The sequence below is a fragment of the Gekko japonicus genome, unplaced genomic scaffold, assembly GCF_001447785.1.
Source record: "Gekko japonicus isolate JY-2015 unplaced genomic scaffold, Gekko_japonicus_V1.1 scaffold473, whole genome shotgun sequence".
Lineage (NCBI taxonomy): Eukaryota > Metazoa > Chordata > Lepidosauria > Squamata > Gekkonidae > Gekko > Gekko japonicus.
Genome location: NW_015172566.1, coordinates 1,062,742 through 1,079,474, shown reverse-complemented (window position 1 = coordinate 1,079,474; position 16,733 = coordinate 1,062,742).

Here is a 16,733-nt window from a genome sequence, read left to right as displayed (position 1 = left end):
GCTCTGTCAGGAGGTTCTTCCTAATGTTTGGCCGAAAACTCTTCTAATTTAATTTCTGCCCAATTGTTCTGGTTCAACCTCCTGGGACAGCAGAAAACAACTCCACACCATCCTCTATATGACAGCCGTTCAAGTACTTGAGGGTGGTTATCATATCACCTCTCAGTTGTCTCCTCTCCAGGTTAAACATACCCAGCTCCTTCAACCTTTCCTTCAACCAATGTGACACAGAGAGTACTCCATCTTTCCGCATTATACCTCTGAGGATGCCAGTCACAGCTGCTGTTGAAACGTCAGGTACCACAATACCAAGACCACAGCCATACAGCCTGGAAAATCTACAACAACTAATGAACTCCGGCTGTGAAAGCCATCGACAACATATTTCCTCATAGGACTTGGTCTCCAGACCCCTCACCGTCTTTGTTGCCCTCCTCTGGACACGTTCCAGCTTGTCTAGACCCTTCTTAAATTGTGGTGCCCAAAACTGAACACAACACTCTAGGTGAGGTCTAACCAGAGCAGAGTAAAAGTGGCAAATGGACGCTGCACCACAAGTGCCTGCAAGTGACAGCAGGGCCGGCTCGCCCGCTAGGCGAACTAGGCCTTCGCCTAGAGCACGAGCCGGCCATGAGGGCGCGGGAGGAGAGGCAGGGGCGCCGACGACGCCTGGTCAGCAGCTGGGAGGAGTGGGACTGGAAGGAGCACTGCCGCCTGGCTGCAGGATGAGGACGCGCCTTCATTCTCTGCCTCTCCTGCCCTGCGGGGGCGGGAGGGCCCCTTCTCTGCCCAGCCGCCGCCGCCTTTCTCGGCCTCCCTCTCCCTCTCTGGCCCAGCTGTCGTCGCTTTCCTCCCCCCTGCCGCCGCTGCCGCCTTTCTCAGCCTCTTCTGCCAGGCTGCGGGGGGGGGGGGGGCCCTCTCTGGCCCAGCCGCCGTCGCTTTCCTCCCCCCCCTGCTGCCACCGCCTTTCTCAGGTTCTCCTGCCCGGCTGCGGCAGGGGGGGGCAGGAGGGAGGGAGGGGCCCTTTCTCCGGCCCAGCCACCACCTTTCTTGGCCTCTCCTGCCCGGCTGCGACGGGGGGGGAGGGGCGCACCGGGACGCACAGACACAGACCCCACACACACACACCGCCCGCCACAGGGCAAGGACGCCCAGGGCGCGTCTCCATGCCCCGCCGGGAGGTTGGCATCTGCGCTCACCTAGAGCACAGGACAACCTCGGGCCAGCCCTGAGTGACAGAGCCCAGTTTTCTCTGAGTCCCTGGAGAGCCGCTGCCAGTCTGAGTGGACAGTACTGACTTTGACGGACCAAGAGTATGATTCAGCTATAAGACAGTTTCATGTGTTCCCCTCTATAATGAATGTGTCTGTTGGTTTTGCTTGCCCATTTATATACGTACCATGCCATTTCTCCAAAGAGGTCAGGGTCAAAGCTCTCTCTAAGCTGTGGAGTCTTGTGAGCAAAAATTCTATGTTGTGAGCCTCTGGCATTAAAGCTGTGAGCGAGCAATTTGGCTAATGCATAAATCAGTTTGCTCTGGAGCCATCCTTCCTGAGCGAAGGCAAAAATGTCCTAGGGGCGGATTAACCATTAAGCAGACTAAGCACGTACTTAGGGCACCAGGGCCAAAGGGGGCACCACAAAGTTGGGGAAAGGGAGAAAAGAAAAAAAATGAAGATTTGTAAAAAACAAAAATGGATAAAACTAGTGCAAATTGATCATCGTGCACCCTAGGGTTATCTTCTACTTTTTGTTGGCGAGGTGCAGTGTTTAAAAGTAAAATGCATGTGTTTAAAAGTAAGATGATGGACCCAAATTCAGTTGTCAGTTGCTGCAACCTGCATTGTATATCTGGCCAGACAGGTCAACTGGTATTGCCCTCTGCAGAGGACTCTGACACACACACACTATGGTAGGCTAATCCAAGATCCTGTATCCCCAGCTCACACGTATTTGGGCTCACAAGCAGGGGTCATTTCGTACAAGAGCGCACAGGAGCGCACAAGAGCGGAGCTCTGGCAATAAAGAGCCCAGGGGGCGGGCATATGCAACAAGCCCCACCCCCTGCTCGCAGCAGCCATCAGTCAGAGCAAGAAGCAGCAAGGTAAGTTGCAGAGCTCCCCCCGGCCCCGCAGTCCAAAGCAGTCCAGTGGCGCCTTTAAGACCAAGTTTTATTCAGGTACAAGCTCTCCCTCCTCTGTGAGGACAGATCTGCACGTTCCTCGCCCCCCCCAATAGCTAGCAATCAAAAACAGTCCAGTGGAGCCTGAGCGGGGGGTGTTGCCTTCTGACACACGTCCGGTGATGTCAGGGTGTGTGGCATATGCAAATAAGTTATGCTAATGAGTTATGCTAATGAGCTCCTGCACCTCTTTTTCTACGAAATGACCCCTGGATCTAGATCACATTAACTCAGCTCAGAGGGAACACTGGTCAGAGTGGCCCGCAAGGTTCTCCCCTCTGTCTTTTGGTCCTCACAACAACTTTGTGAGGTAGATTTGGCTGAGAGAGAGAGAGAGAGAGAGAGAGAGAGAGAGAGAGAGAGAGAGAGAGAGAGAGAACGACTGGCCCAGGTCAACCAGTAAACTATGTGGGTGAGCTCATGTTCCTGAACTGCCCAGGGGGCTGGATGGAGCCAGGTGGCGTGGAAGAAACTGCCAGGTAAACAATTATGATGCATAAATATGGGAAATTTGGCAGGTACGCCTTTTTCTCTTGTAGGTCACGCTGCCCCAGGTGAGAGTCTCCTTATTGCACACTCATTAAAGGCACCGGAGTCCTGTTTTCTTTTTCATCTGGTCATCGAACTGGGGGGGGGGCAGCCGCTTCCTCCCCTCGAACAGGGTGTGGGGTGGAGTTTCCTTTTGAAGTGCGATGCTGTTTCTGGCCTTAATAAGCAGGTGATTATTTCGGTCCCCTCCCCCTTATCTGCCTCTGTGATTTAGGGGCAGGAGCCGCTCCAAGACGTTTCAGGGATAATTATTTAAAGTATCAGCAAGCTGCCTTTTGGAGGAAAAAAAAAACACGCTCGAAGATGAACCACAGACGTTTTACAGGGCTGCCAAGATATTACACTGAAGATTTGCTTGCCCAGCTTGGAGCCAGTCCAAACATCCTATATAAGAAGAAGAAGAGATTGGATTTATACCCCACCCTTCACTCGGAGTCTCAGAGCAGCTTACAAACTCCTTTCCCTCTCCCTCCCCACAACAGACAACCTGTGAGGTAGGTGGGGCTGAGAGCACTCTGAGACAACTGCCCTTGAGAGAACAGCTCTGAGTGAACTTGTGACTGACCCAGGGTCACACCAGCAGCTGCAAGTGGAAGAGTGGGGAATCAAACCCGGTTCTCCCAGATTAGAGTCTGCACACTGGAGAAGGTCCGAAGATCCTCCTCTTCCATTTTCAGCAGAAAGGGCAAAATGGAGCTTTTCCAGAAACGATTTTGTTCAGGTGGCTAATGATGTTCTGAGACGGCTGCTGCTGTGTATTAGTAGGGTGTTGCTTTTGGGGGGTTTGTGTGATTTAAAATGGGGTGTCTGATCTCTCCAAGAGCTGCCTCAAGTCCAGTGTTCCCTGAGTTTAGTGTGAGCTAGCTCACAGTTTTTTAGTCTCCGGCTGTTGGGTGATAGTGAGATATTGAAAAAAATGGTATTTAGCAGAGATAATATAGCCCAACAGAGCCTGAGTAAATTAATTCAGACTGAGACTCCATGTGTGATTAAAATATAAAGTTTTTACTAAATTCTAGCATGGGAAGGGTAACTGGGATGAAAATAACAAAAGAGCATAATCGGCTACATCCTTACACTACAAAGACAAAACTGGAAGAGAGATTATGGCTGCTCTTCTTCTTCTTCTTCAGAACACCAAACAAAAGACGGGAAGAGAAGCCATAAAATGGTAATACACCTTGACACTTTAGTCCCAATCAAATCCCTAGATCAGGGAGAAAATTCCCGGGCAATCCACATCTAAAGAACATTGGTTACATGAGAAACATGTGACTTCCTGTGAGTAACATAAACAAACATTTAACCCCAGATATACTGAGTGTTTTCAACTTGTAATACCCAACACCGGCTCACGCATTTTTGCCTGAGCTCAGGAAGGATGGCTCCAGAGCAGGCCAAACCGCTCGCTCACAGCTTTAATACCAGGAGCTCACAAAGTAGAATTTTTGCTCACAAGACTCCACAGCTTAGAGGGAGCATTGCTCCAGTCCCCTGGGAGGAGAAAGCCTGATTTATAAATGGTTAAATAAATAATGTGAGGGACCGGAGAAGCTCTAGCAGCCTCATCAGTAGCACATTTAAAGGTCAGGATCAAGTGGCAGGAAAACACTCGTGTTTGGAATGGCTGCAGGCGGCCATGTTGGTAGAGTCGAGTTGGGGGGGTGGGGAGATTGCAGACATAAAACTTTGGACAGTCCAATTTACCTTCTTGGGGTGCATGTTGAAGGGAGGACCTACGTAAGCCACCCTCGGATCTTTGGAGAAAGGGCAAGATTAATAGCTGAGTATCAGACCTGTTGCTTTGAATGGGATAGCCCAGGTAAGCCCAGCCCTGTCAGACTGTTGGATGACCTTGGGCAAGCCACAGTTCTGTCAGAGCTGTTCTTGGTCCAAGCTCTCTCAGCCCCACCGCTTCCTCCCCGCCTCTCCCCACCCCTGCCTGCCTGGGGCCAGGGAGGGCCTTGGTGGGGCTTCCTCGCACTCCCGCTGGCCTTGCAGGTCCACTGCCAGGCCCCTGATGTCAGGGGGTGTGGCATATGCTAATGAGTTATGCTAATGAGTTCCCCAGCTCTTTTTCTACGAAATGACCCCTGCTCAGCCCCATCTACCTCACAGGGTGTCTGTTGTGGGAGGGGAAGGGAAAAGAGTGAGGGGCGGGGTATAAATCCAATCTCCTCCTCCTCCTTCATTTCAACTATTTTCCAAAGTGTTTTTAAAATGGCCAAGTATCCCCGTTTCATTTGCTGGTGGGAAAACCAGCCAACGCATTTCACAGGTGCACCTGAACCCCCGAGTGATTGTTTTCCCACCAAACCGTGAGTGCAGTCCACTCCAAACCAGCGGTCTAAATGCAAAGGCAAGAGGCCAATGCCCTGAGCTAAAAGCCAGCCCGGATGAATCTCTCCATGATCACTTGCTGTCATTTCCCAGCTGTTTTGGGATTAAAACAGGTATGATTCCCCACAGGGTGTGGACACACTCCGCTTCCTGGGAGGATCCATAGAAAGGAGAGTTTGGGCTGATTAGGTCTATGGAGAGAGATTCCAGATGCACCAGCAGTGCTTGGAAGGACGACTCATGTTTCAGTGCATGAGAGAGGGAGGTGTGGCGGAGAGATTAACATAATGAGGGGTAATGGCGACCTGATCAGAAATGGAACAGATGTCAGGGAGATGGACGGGGAAGTGGGTGTGAGTTTTAATGGAGGAGAATCCACAGAGAGGAGGAATGAGATAATGGGGGAAGTTACCAGTGAGTTTTCCGTACCCTCTGCAGACGTTGACACTGGTTTAAAAAAAGACCTCTAATCAGCTCTCTTAGACCAAGGATAATTTCTCCCACAGAGCAGATGTGAAAATCACTTTAAATTTCTTACTGGTACTCCCTCGAGAGAGGGGGGAAAGGGGGGAGGCTCGAAGCAGAAGATGGGGGAGAGACCTCATCAGCTACTTTCTTAAAGGTGCCTAGTGCCCAGTCTTCTCGGCTTACTTTCACCCCTGCCATGGAACAAGGGTTGAGGGGGGTGGGGGGAGAGAGATGAGGCCTTTGTCAAATGTTGGCCTTGAAGCTGTTGGTGCAGGCAAGGCACCAACCTCACCGGTTGACCTGAAGGCAAAAATGAGAGGATTCAAGAGACCGGGATGAGAGGGTACTGATGAGTTACTGGAAAAGTCAATAATGCTAGGACAAGTCAAATGCAGCAGGGAAAGTCCCACAGGGGATGGATGGATGGATAATGAAGAAGGAGGAGGAGGAAGAGATTGGATTTATACCCCACCCTTCACTACCCGAAGGAGTCTCAGAGCAGCTCAGAGCCCCTTCCCTTCTCCTCCCCACAACAGACACCCTGGGAGCAATGCTCCCTCTAAGCTGTGGAGTCTTGTGAGCCAAAATTCTACTTTGTGAGCTACTGGCATTAAAGTTGTGAGTGAGCGATTGGGCTCCTGCATAAATTAGTTTGCTCTGGAGCCATCCTTCTTGAGCTAAGACAAAATGTGTGGGCCAGAGGCTAAAAAACTGTGAGCTAGCTCACACTAACTCAGCTTAGCAGGAACACTGCCTGTGAGGTAGGTGGGGCTGAGAGAGCTCTCTTGAGAACTGCTCTTGAGAGAACAGCTAGGAAAGAACTTATTTTTTATATAAATTTTATTAGTATTTCAATCAATACAATTACTAACAGTTATGCAGCGGTATATGCCAAAATCAAGTATTACAATAGGAACATTACATTCAAGAAAACAGTGCAAACAAACAAAACATACGTAGGTAAGAGACATTACATATGTTAAACCTAGTTATAAGTTGCCTTGTGTGAAAGTGTTGATTGAAGTAGACTGTGGTAGTAAATCATAGGTGCACATTTACATTTACTTATGATTGACCCAAAGTCACACCAGCAGCTGCATGTGAAGGAGCAGAGAATCAAACCCGGTTCTCCCAGATTAGAGTCCGCCGCTCCTTAACCACTACGCCACAACTGGCTCTCAAGGAAGCCACAGCCCTCATTGTGGAAGATCCGAGAAAGGCTGTTAACGAGAGGACATTTGGAGGACGTTTAATTCATAGGGTCAGTGTCAGAAGCCAATTGATGGCACTTAAAACACACACACACAGGGTACAAATCCTTACCTATGTATGTGCCATCAAGTTGCAACCTTGGGCTGCCAGGTCTGGGTTGGAAAATACCTGGAGACTCTGGGGGTGGAGCCAGGAGAGGGTGGGGTTTGGAGAGGGGAGGGTCCTCAGCATGGTACAAGGCCATAGAGTCCACCCTCCAAAGCAGCCATTCTCTCCAGGGGAGCTGATCTCTGTCGGCTGGAGATCAGTTGTGAAAGTGGGAGATCCCCAGGGCCCACCTGGGGGCCGGCAACCCTATTGCAACCCCAGCAAGGGCCTTTTAAGACAAGTGAGAAAACAGAGGTGGTTTGTCATTGCCTTCCCCTGCAGGGACTCTAATCTGGGAGAACCGGGTTTGATTCCCCACTCCTCCACTTGCAGCTGCTGGATGACCTTGGGCAAGCCATAGTTCTGACAAGAGCTGTCTTTGAAAGGGCAGTTCTGGAAAGAGCTCTCTCAGCCCCACCTACCTCACAGGGTGTCTGTTGTGGGGAGGGGAAGGGGAAGGAGTTTGTAAGCTGCTCTGAGACTCCGAGTGAAGGGTGGGGTATAAATCCAATCTCCTCCTCCTCCTCCTCCTTCTTCCTCATCTTCTTCCCCCCTCCAGGGCTCCAATAAGATCAGATAAATTAACTTCTGTGAGACTTTAGCACAAGAAGCTTCCTCATATCAAGTGGCACCACTGACCTATGGGGGTCAATATAATCTACTTCAGGTGAGAAGTGTCTCTCCCGCTTCTCAGGTGGTGGTTTTTGACATCACTGACTACCTGTTTCCTTTTAAGGGGGGGATGCTGGGGCTTGAGCCTGGGACTTCTGGCATGCAAAGCAGATGCTGTTCCTCTAAGGCATGACCCCACTCTTGGATGAGGTGAAAACATTTCTTTATAGTTTATGATGATAGGTATGATGATGATAGTTAAATCCAATAGTTGTACCATTGTGCTAGCCTGTGAAATAGTCAAACCTCTGTTTGCTGGGCCGTGGCTCAGTGGCAGAGCATCTGCTTGGCATGCAGAAGGTCGCAGGTTCAGTCCCCGGGATCTCCAGTTAAAAAAGACTAGGCAGTAGGTGATGTGAGAGACCTCTGCCTGAGACCCTGGAGAGCCGCTGCCAGTCTGAGTAGTAGACAAGACTGATCCTGACGGACTAATGTTCTGATTCGGTATAAGGCAGCTTCATGTGTTCCTATGTTCACCATTGCAAACAAATATCTTATTAGTATACCTGGATAGCCCAGTCTCATGAGACCTTGGAAGCTAAGCAGAGTCAGCCCTGGCTAGTATTTGGATGGGAGACCACCAAGGAATACCAGGGTTGTGAGGCAGAGCAGGCAATGGCAAACCACCTCTGAATGTCTCTTGCCTTGAAAACCCTATTCTACGAAATGACCCCTGGTTGCAAGGTTGACTTACCTGGCCAGCACGGGTCTTCCAACGTCCTTCCAGGAGAACAGAAGTGATGGTGGCCATTTTTGGGCCCACTTCCGGTCAGGGTGACACTCTACTTTTGGGGGGCAAAACTCTATGCTAAATTCGGCTTCCAAACCATGGAGTTTTGCTCAAAAAACCAGAATGTCACCCTCAACCAGAAGTGGGCTTGAAACCGGAAGTGGGCCCAAAGTAGACAGGAAACTGAAAGTAGGCCCGAAAAGACCAGTTGGGGGCAGGATTTTCCCTTGCCGGCCAGCTGGCAAGAGCCTGCGAAAGTGGGGGTTCCCCTGCTCCTACCGGGGTGCTGCCAACTCTAGCCAGAAGTCAGTTGTGACTTGATGGCACTTTCCACCACTGTAATTCCAAAGGAACAGGCAGTACCATGACAGCCTTTAAGGGGAAAATGAAACGTCAGATTTTACTGTCGTTAGTTTTGAATTACCTGAAATAAGCACCCCTGGTAGTTCTTTGGGTACATACCAATGCAAAGCCGGACAGACGAGGCTCCTGTATCTTTACTGGTGTGATCAAAAGGGGATTTGGGCAGGTGTCGCTAGTCGTACTGTGGAAAGAAAAGCTGCGCTCACTGAAATTCTCCTCGGTACAGGATCCCTCCTCCATAGCTTCAGTCTACCATGTTACTGGGGCCCTAAATGCCTTACAGGGAAGGCAGCATGGGCCAGCCCGACCTTGTTGGATCTTGGAAGCTTAGCAGGGTTGGTGCTTGGATGGGGGAACCATCATTGCAAAGGAAGGTCCTGGCAAACCACCTCTGCTTCTCGCTTGCCTCGAAAGCCCCTTGCTGGGGTCACCATAAGGCTTGGATGAGAGACCACCAAGGAAGGCTCTGCAGAGGAAGGCCATGGCAAACCACCTCTGCTTCTCGCTTGCCTTGAAAGCCCCTTGCTGGGGTCACCATAAGGCTTGGATGAGAGACCACCAAGGAAGGCTCTGCAGAGGAAGGCCATGGCAAACCACCTCTGCTTCTCGCTTGCCTTGAAAGCCCCTTGCTGGTGTTGCCATAAGGCTTGGATGAAAGACCACCAAGGAAGGCTCTGCAGAGCAAGGCAATGGCCCACCACCTCTGCTTCTCACTTGCCTTGAAAGACCCTTGCTGGGGTCACCATTATTAGATAAGCATATGGAGCAGAGGTCCATCAGTGGCTATTAGCCACAAGGTATAGATAGGGGCTCTGGGGCAAGTGATGCTCTGTCTTCTTGGTGCTTGGGGGGGGTCAACAGTGGGAGGGCTTCTAATGTCCCGGCCCCACTGGTGGACCTCCTGATGGCACCTGGTATTTCTGGCCACTGTGTGACACAGAGTGTTGGACTGGATGAGCCTTTGGCCTGATCCAACATTGGCGTCTCTTATGTTCTTGGATGGGAGAACACCAAGGAAGGCTCTGCAGAGGAAGGCAACGGCCCACCACCTCTGCTTCTCACTTGCCTTGGAAGCCCCTTGCTGGGGTCCCCATAAGTCAGTGGCAACTCGATGGCACATTCGTACATATAATACGGAAGGCACTAAACATCAGTTTGCACAACCCAAGTTCCTGGTAACCATTTTTGGCAGCTTTCTACTGCTGTTTATAAAGTTTATACTGTATTATTCGAGAGGGTGGAGCATTGCGGGAGGCCAGGAAAAAGGGGGGAAGGAGTGGAAGAAAGGGATATATGGGGGGGGGATGAAAGTATACAAAATGTAATGTTGTTTGCTAATATATCCAAATAATAAAAATTGTGTTATATTAAAAAAAAAACCCAGTGGGAGGGCTTCTAATGTCCTGGCCCCACTGGTGGACCTCCTGATGGCACCTGGTATTTCTGGCCACTGTGTGACACAGAGTGTTGGACTGGATGGGCCTTTGGCCTGATCCAACATTGGTGTCTCTTATGTTCTTATGTTCTTGGATGGGAGAACACCAAGGAAGGCTCTGCAGATGAAGGCAATGGCCCACCACCTCTGCTTTTCACTTGCCTTGGAAGCCCCTTGCTGGGGTCCCCATAAGTCAGTGGCAACTCGATGGCACATTCGTACATATAATACGGAAGGCACTAAACATCAGTTTGCACAACCCAAGTTCCTGGTAACCATTTTTGGCAGCTTTCTACTGCCAGCCCTTTGATAAGCACTCAGACAGAGCAGGGTACAGAAAACCCCCGGGGGCCGTGACCCTCCTCCCGCCTTCATTCTAGACACAGACCTACAAGGATACAGCTGTCACATAGGGGGGAGGGAGGGGTTGAAAAGTGAGGTCACTCTTGTGGTTGCTTTCCCAAGCACTGAGTGCCTGGTTAATGGTTGCCAGTGTGTACATTCCCCCCCCCCCTCCGCTTCTTACATGACCTTCCACTCGGCCCTCTGGGCTTGCTCATTTGCAGTGAATTGGCTGTGTCCCGTCAATAAAAGCCGTTGCTCGCATGCCATAAACGGAGTTACACATTACACCAAAGAGGGTTTGTTTACAGAAGCCCAAAAGGGCTAGCGTCTCGAGAGAAAGCGCACAGCAGTCTCCTCTGTTTCAGGGATATAAACCAAGCGAATCAGCCTCCCGTAGAATCTGGCTGAACGTTCCAAGGCAGACTTAGGTGTTCTGGAGCCGTTTGGAATAAATAGGTTTAAGAGGTGCCAAAGAATGCGTAGCCTGGACTGGCTGCAGAGGTGAAACTGTTCAGGGCCTTCTCTAGATTTTGGGCAATTATGCGTTGGCTTTTCCCTTTGTTGTTTTAGGAAACTCACCTTGGAACAGAAATTCCCCTCTGCATTGCATGCCGCTTTCACTTCCTTTGCTCATCAGGTTTTATGGTACCCTCTGCATTGCATGCCGCATTCACTTTCTTTGCTCATCGGGTTTTATGGTACCCTCTACACTGCATGCCGCTTTCACTTTCTTTGCTCATCGGGTTTTATGGTACCCTCTACACTGCATGCCACTTTCACTTTCTTTGCTCATCGGGTTTTATGGTACCCTCTGCATTGCATGCCGCTTTCACTTTCTTTGCTCATCGGGTTTTATGGTACCCTCTACACTGCATGCCACTTTCACTTTCTTTGCTCATCAGGTTTTATGGTACCCTCTACATTGCATGCCACTTTCACTTTCTTTGCTCATCGCGTTTTATGGTACCCTCTGCATTGCATGCCGCTTTCACGTTCTTTGCTCATCAGGTTTTATGGTACCCTCTACACTGCATGCCACTTTCACTTTCTTTGCTCATCGGGTTTTATGGTACCCTCTGCATTGCATGCCGCTTTCACTTCCTTTGATCATCGGGTTTTATGGTACCCTCTACACTGCATGCCGCTTTCACTTCCTTTGCTCATCGGGTTTTATGATACCCACTACACTGCATGCCGCTTTCACTTTCTTTGCTCATCGGGTTTTATGATACCCACTACACTGCATGCCGCTTTCACTTTCTTTGATCATCGGGTTTTATGATACCCACTACACTGCATGCCGCTTTCACTTCCTTTGATCATCGGGTTTTATGATACCCACTACACTGCATGCCGCTTTCACTTCCTTTGCTCATCGGGTTTTATGATACGCATTACACTGCATGCCACTTTCACTTTCTTTGATCATCGGGTTTTATGATACCCACTACACTGCATGCCGCTTTCACTCTCTTTGATCATCGGGTTTTGTGGTACCTTCTGCACAGAAGTATGGCTGTTCAGGGGTGACTTCGCAGTCAGTATGGGGTTGCCCCGGAGTATTTGAATGTGATTTTGAGATGCACCTTTCCTTCAGTGCTGAAAAAATGTGGAGCGAATGCCAGATGCAGAACCAGCCTTTGCCTTCTAGTTCGGCCCCTGTGTTTGTGCACTTCTCTTTGTGAGTTTTTGCAGGCTGGGCGGCTGCTCCATCTCTCCGGCAACTAAGCGCACAATAATCCTGCTTTTGTGAAGCAAGGACAGCCGTTTAATCTCCCTTGCCCACAGCAATGTTGCCCTTTGTTTCTTTTACCAATGAACTGTGATAACACGACATCTTCCCTGGAGAGTCCGGCAGGACTGACCTTCAGAGGGGGGGTATCGACTCTAATTGCAGTTATTACCCAGACGAGACCCGAGCGGCAAACTGGCCCTGTGTCTTAATGTGCAACATCCCCACCCCCCTGTAGTGGATGGTATCAGGCAAGAGAAGAAGAAGAGGAGATTGGATTTATACCCTGCCCTTCACTACCTGAAGCAGTCTCAGAGTGGCTTAGAATCTCCTTTCCCTTCCCCTCCCCACCACAGACACCCTGTGAGGTAGGGGGAGATGAGAGAGCTCTGACAGAAACTGCTCATGACAGAACAACTCTGAGAGAACTTGTGACTGACCTAAGATCACACCAGCAGCTGCATGTGGAGGAGTGGGGAATCAATCCCATTTCTCCCAGATTAGAGTCCGCGCTCCTAACCACTACACCAAACTGGTTCTAAGAGAGCCTTGTACCTGTGAAGCGTTGCAAGTGGAATTGTCGCACTAGTAGAAATACATGGCAAATGATGTGTAGGGTTGACAACTCTGGTTTGGGAAATTCTTGGAAATTTGGAGTTGGGGAGAAGAGGGACCTCAGCGGGGTATGGTGCCATAGCGTCCACCCTCCAAAGTAGGTATTTTCTCCACAGGAACTGATCTGTGCCATCTGGAGATTACCTGTGATTCTGGGTGCTCTCCAGGCCTCATCTGGAGATTGGCAACCCTATCACTGGGGCAGTGACTGCTTCAGTGGTACGTTTGGACTTTGATAAGTCATATCTAGAGGGAAAGTGTGTGTGAGGGGGACAACACAAGTAGGAAAACAACTGTAGTGGTTAAGAGCGGTGTACTCTGATCTGGAGAACTGGGTTTGATTCACCACTCCCCCACATGCAGCCAGCTGGGTGACCTTGGGTCAGACACAGTTCTCTCAGAGCTGTTCTCTCAAGAGCAGTTCTCTCAAAGCTCTCTCAGCCCCTCCCACCTCACAGGGTGTCTGCTGTGGGGAGAGGAAGGGAAGGAGACTATAAGCTGCTCTGAGACTCCAAGTGAAGGCTAGGGTATAAATCCGACTCCTTCTTTTTCGTCTTCTTCTTCTTCTGCCTTCCCCACCCCATTGGTTCAATGTGCAGCTATGAAACATGGGTATTAACCAACCAGATGATGGCAAAAATAGAGTGAGACGTTGTTTGGGTCCATTTAACTTTGGCAGCAGCACTAGCATGTTTTGAAATAAGTGAGGAGACCTTGCCCGAGTAGATTAACAGAAAAGTAAACTAATGAAAGTGTCAACTTGAAAGTTACATTGAATGTAAGATTCCTATGTAGGATTTGTTCCTGAGGAAAGACCAGAGGTCTGAAACACCTAATATCCGGAATAAGTGAAGTGTTTGAATTTGGAGCAGACTTCTTTTGAAACTACAAGACTGTTAGAGGGATATAGACTTTGAGAGTCTGGAGCAGATTGCTATGTGAAATGTTACTGCCCTTTGTATTTTTTCTGTGAAGGAATAAGTGGTTGTTCTTTATATTACCTGACACAAAATGATATTATGGCTTTAAGCTAGTCTCTTTGATTATGCTCTATGGGCATTTAGCATACATCTGTATATATATTTTTTCATAGACTGTTTTGGGATTGTGTGTTATTTTTGTGGATTGTCTCAGACTAGGATGGCCAGTTGGTTGAGATAATCCTGCTTTCTCTTGCCCCTTTCCCCTGAGGTCTGGTTTGCAAAAACTAGTTGCTCAATAGTGCAATCCTAGAAGGTGTTAAAGGTAAAGGTTCCCTTGCTCGAAAGCCAGTCGAGTCTGACTCCAGGGTTGCGGTGCTCATCTCTGTTTCAAAGCCGAAGAGCCAACGCTGTCCGAAGACGTTTCCGTGGTCGTGTGGCCAGCATGACTAAACACCAAGGCGCACGGAACGCTGTTACCTTCCCACCGAAGGGGTACCTATTTATCTACTTGCAATTTCTTGCTTTCGAACCGCTAGGTTAGCAGGAGCTGGAACTAGAGATGGGAGCTCACTCCGTCATGCGGAATCCGGGTCTCGAACTGCTGAACTACTGACCTTCCACAGCCTGCAGTTCAGCGTCTTAACCACTTGAGCCACCGCAGCTTGAGTGTTAGAAGTACATAAACCCATGGAAGTCAATGGGTTTACAAGGGTGTAACTTACTTTGGGATCACACTATACTTTTTATATATGCTACTAATTGCTTTGGAACATATGGCTCTAAAGCTTAAGTACAGGATCCTGTCCAAAGGTTGGGAGACCCCATTTCATGGCTGGGCAAAGTAATTCGGGTTCTTTTACCACCTTCTCTTATCAGTTGCACTCAAAAGGAAATCCTGCTTTACTTGGGGCAAAGCACGGTAAAAGTCTTATTGACTTGGAAGGAATTCACTTCTTATTTACAGTGACATTTCCTGCGAGTCCTGGAGGGACATTTCCAAGCAAGTATGTCTTAAGACTGTAATGCTGGTTTTAGGGTTGCCAACTCCAGTTTGGAATATCCCTGGAGATTTGTGGGCAGTGATGGGTTAGGGTGCATCGTGAGGGAGAGCGAGCTCAGCAGAGATGTCAGGCCACAAAGCCTGTGCCTCCGAAACAGCCAATTCCATCTGGCAGAACGGATCTCTATGGTGGGGACATCAGGTGTAACATCAGAGAGCTCTAGTCTCCACCTTGAAGTGGGTAACCTGAAGTAAACCCCACTGAACAGGAGAAAAGAGCAAGAGTCCAGTAGCTCCTTAAAGGCTAACCAAATTTGTGGTAGGCTTTCGTGAGCTTCAGTTATCTGAACAAGTGGGCGGTGGCTCACGAAGCCTCCTACCCTGCCACAAATTTTGTGAGTCTTCAAGGTGCTACTGGACTCTTTCTCTTTTCTACTGCTACAGACGGACGAGCACAGCCAGTGTTCCCTCCAAGCTGAGTTAGCGTGAGCTAGCTCCGTTTTTTAGCCTCCGGCCCACACATTTTTGTCTTAGCTCAGGAAGGATGCCTCCAGAGCAAACTAATTTATGCAGTAGCCCAGTCGCTCGCTCACAACTTTAATGCCCGTAGCTCTCAAAGTGGAATGTTTGCTCACACGACTCCACGGCTTAGAGGGAGCATTGAATCTTGATCTGTCCCCACTGAAAAGAATGAGACCCGAGTGTGCCGCATGACGGAGTGAGCTCCAGTCTCTAGTTCCAGCTCCTGCCAACCTAGCAGTTCGAAAGCAAGAAATTGCAAGTAGATAAATAGGTACCACTTCGGTGGGAAGGTAACAGCGTTCCATGCGCCTTGGTGTTTAGTCATGCCGGCCACATGACTATGGAAATGTCTTCGGACAGCGCTGGCTCTTCGGCTTTGAAACAGCGATGAGCACCGCAACCCTCAAGTTGGATTCGACTGGCTTTCGAGCAAGGGAATCTTTACCTTTTTATGGTTGTCAGCTCTGGGTTGGGAAATACCTGGAGATGGCAGGGTTTGGGGAGGGCAGGGACCTCAGGGGGATACAATGCCACAGAGTCCACCCTTCAAAGCAGCCGTTTTCTCCAGGGGAACTGATCTCTGTAGTCTGGAGATCGGTTGTAAAAGCGGAAGATCTCCAGGCCCCACCTGGAGCTTGGCAATCCTAGCCACATGACAGGAATGAGAAATCTGTTTGCTTGCGAATGCATTTCCAGTCTTTTAAAAACCCTGTCTTGTACCAAGGTGAGGGTAGAAAACTGTGTGCCCTTTTACCTATTGCACTGATAGCTCTTAAAAGGAATCGAATAAATTCCTGGCTATTAGCTAGGAAAGCTAGATGGAACCTCCACGTTCAGAGTCAGCATACAAGTTACCGGATACGTTGAGTGAGGAAAAGCAGTCATCTTCATGTTTTGCTTGTGGCTTCCAGGATGCAGGTTGCTGAACCCAGGGGGGGCTGTCTATGAGTGCCAGCCTCCAAGTGCGGCCGCCGGCCTGGAGTTCTCCTCAAACTGCAACTTCTCCCCAGGCCACCGAGATCGGTTCCCGTGGAGGAAATGGCAGCTTCTGAGGTCAGGCTCTGTAGCACCGCATCCCCCTACAAACCCTCCCCTCCCCAGGCACAGGCATCCCCCCCAATCTCCAGGAGTTTCCCAATCTGAAACTGGCAACCCAAGGGTCTGATACTGTCGGGATCTATTATATAGAGAACCCGGGTATGAACTTTGACTCTAGTCAAACTTTCTTAAGAGAACCTCTGCAATAATAATAATTATTATTCCAAGATGAAGTGAGCTGTGTTGAATGCAGTATGGGATTTGCAACACAGAGCACATTTGGTGGGGAGCTGGTAGTATATTATTATGATAATGATGATGTAATTGTTACAGTCAGATATTTGACTGGTAGATGGGGTCCTGCAATTCTATCTTGAATTGCAGAATACCATCTACCAGTCAAATATCTGTGACAAAATTTAATAATAATAATAATAATAATAGTAGTAGTAGTAGTAGT